General features: G+C 42.2%; 1 pseudogene across 1 annotated transcript; it reads right to left on the reverse strand.

Annotated features, from left to right (window-relative positions):
* Window positions 1–1,155: 1,155 nt before the first annotated feature.
* Window positions 1,156–2,670, reverse strand: LOC147371746 (dnaJ homolog subfamily C member 28-like; annotated as a pseudogene). The gene has a single exon (XR_015164741.1). The product of XR_015164741.1 is annotated as a dnaJ homolog subfamily C member 28-like (transcript).
* Between the last annotated feature and the right edge of the window lie 364 nt (window positions 2,671–3,034).

Genomic DNA, 3,034 nt, shown 5'->3' on the forward strand with positions numbered 1-3,034 from the left:
TGGTGTGATCACCGACCTAGAGCCAGACATCCTGGAATGTGAAGTCAAGTGGGCCTTAGAAAGCATCACTATGAACAAAGCTAGTGGAGGTGATGGAATTCCAGTTGAGCTATTCCAAATCCTGAAAGATGATGCTGTGAAAGTGCTGCACTCAATATGCCAGCAGATTTGCAAAAGTCAGCAGTGGCCACAGGACTGGAAAAGGTCAGTTTTCATTCCAATCCCAAAGAAAGGCAATGCCAAAGAATGCTCAAACTACCACACAATTGCACTCATCTCACACACTAGTAAAGTAATGCTCAAAATTCTCCAAGCCAGGCTTCAGCAATATGTGAACCGTGAACTTCCTAATGTTCAAGCTGGTTTTAGAAAAGGCAGAGGAACCAGAGATCAAATTGCCAACATCTGCTGGATCATAGAAAAAGCAAGAGAGTTCCAGAAAAATATCTATTTCTGCTTTATTGACTATGCCAAAGCCTTTGACTGTGTGGATCACAATAAACTGTGGAAAATTCTTCAAGAGGCTTTAGATAGGTTTATGTAAAACCAACATTTTGACTCTGATTAGAGATGAAGCCGTAAGTGAAACTTTGTTTCCATTGAACCCACCTCTGAGAGGTCAGAAAATAAACTCTTTAAAGTGGACATTGGAGTCTATTTCTAGAATAGCTAAATTAGTTAGTTTGGCTGATGGATCTTTGCTGCCATTGGCTCATGAAGTTAAACAGGGCAAAGTACAAACTAGATGTTTGGTGGTTTCTTTATTCAGTATCCACAGAGAAGGCCCTTATTAAAAAAAAAAGAAAAGAAGACTGCCGGAACTCCATTACACTAATTTCCTGTCCTAACGTCTCCAACCATATAGAGAAGGTCCCAAAAGTCTTAGCCTAGTTTTGTGCTTTAATAAACTCAAGTGTCAATATTAAATTGTTTCCTCTTGTCTTGCTGTGTCCTCAGAACAAAGCTGGTTGAATATTTCTCAGACTCAGTTTCTTACAGTTCTCTTACTCACTCACACATCACTGGAGATGTGGGTTGTTTTGTGAAAAGCACAGAGATGCACAGTTCTCAAACTCTTGTGTTAAGGAAAGAAACCTCAGCCTCTATGTGTGGTGTTAATATTACTCAAAATTATTTGGGGCAGTACTGTGAACATTGGGATGGTTATATTTTAATACATTTCCACACATTCATCCAGTTAAAGAAAACTGTCTTAACTCCAGGTGTTTTCTCTCCTTCTCCCGGATCAGTGTTTTTTGGGTTTTTATCTGTGATTTCTTTTGTTTTTTATAAGGGTTGTGTTTATTTCCTGGGTTCTGGCAATTTCTTTCTGTGCATCAAAATGGACCTTCTGCCTAGTCAGGAGGGGAACAATTAAATTAAAATCATTAATTCGCTTATTTAGCTTTTTGATGTTTTCTTGAAACTGCTCACAAACTTGGTCCCACTGTTTCTGTTCCGCTGATGTCATTGGATTCCCAAGTTTTTTTCCTCGACACTAAAACTGCCTCTCTGAGTTGATCAGTGGTATCCTTTATTTCCTTTTGCATTAGGATCCATTCTGGTTGGTATCCATTATCTATCAATATTCTGTTCAGGTTGTGAGTCATAGGATCAATATATGAACAGCCAGAAAATTTTTTCAGAGGTTCTCCTTTCCCGCTGAGATTGTCAAAGTCTCCTTTTGCCATTGATTCCTGAATGAGATCCTCCACCAAACGTTCTATTGCCTGAGTTATCTTTGTTCCTTACTGAGTCTTACATCTTTAACAGTGACACTATCAGTGAAATACTGGCTTTGTAGTTTCTGCTTTTGGTATTCATCACTTGTTCAGTTGCAGGGTCTGCTCTAAACTGCCTGTACTGCTTCTCTCGTTGACTCGGAGTCCCCAAACAAATACCCTCAAAACCTAAGTAAGGCCGGTGTTGGGGTGTTTTATATTTGAATTGTTCTTCTTCTTCTTCTGTGTCTTCAACTTTACTCTGTCTGGGATTTGTCTGTTCTATCACGTGGGAAAGTACCTTCCTGTAAGCTTATTCAATCCTTATAATCGTTGTAGAATCAGCAGTACTAGAGCCACTGTCTGGATGGTATTGTTTGGTAAGCTTACGAAAAGATTCCCGACATCATCGGCAGAACAGCCTTCATCCAGATTCAGCAGCCCATAATATTCTCTTATATTCCTTTTGGATTTATGAGTTGACATCATTCTAGTTCTTATGACACCAAGATATGGACCCATTTTCATTCGATTAGGAATCACTGAAGCACTTCTCAGATGAGGTCTTAAGATCTGAGCCATCATCACATACGTTGTGTTCCTTATGACACCCAGAGTTCTTCCCTAGCAATGATCTCAGACGCAGCTCAGCGGCTCGCACCCCCAAGCTGAGCCTCTGCGCGTGCGTGCGCCATCTGCCCTTCCCGCCACAGGCTTCTCTGCGGGAAGCCAGTGGCAATCTCCGCCGTTGGGCTAGACCATCTGCCTTTTACACAGAGGGAATCCTCGGGGTGCGGCGGGCAGTATTATACCTAATAGGGACAGATGTCCTACCTTACCAGAGAAACCCAGAATCTCCTTTAAGCCTTAGTCTTCTCAAGAAGACAGGAGCAGGACCTTTCAGGAGGCCCCGCCCCGTCTTGGGCCGAAAATCGTTCTTAAAAAAAAAAAAATTAATTTCTGGCTATCCTGGGCTTTGTTGCTTTGTTCGGACTAGTTGCAGTAGGTGGGGGCTTCTCACTGTGTGGCTTCTCTTGTTGTGGAGTACAGGCTCTAGGCTTGTGGGCTTCAATAGTTGCAGCACTTGGGCGTCACTAGCTGTGTCTCTTGGGCTCCAGAGCCCAGGCTCAGTAGTTGCGATGCACAGGCTTAGCTGCTCCATGGCACGTGGGATCTTTCTGGATCAAGGATTGAATCTGTGTCCCCTGCATTAGCAGGCAGATTCTTATCCACTGTACCATCAGGGAAATCCAGAAGATGGTTCTTGATTTGTGCTGATGTGTTTTGGTCAAAAATAGTGAGGGAATCTAAAA

Source organism: Bos grunniens, chromosome 5, assembly GCF_055505025.1.
Source record: "Bos grunniens cultivar Pamir isolate PY7600 chromosome 5, Bosgru_T2T1.0, whole genome shotgun sequence".
Lineage (NCBI taxonomy): Eukaryota > Metazoa > Chordata > Mammalia > Artiodactyla > Bovidae > Bos > Bos grunniens.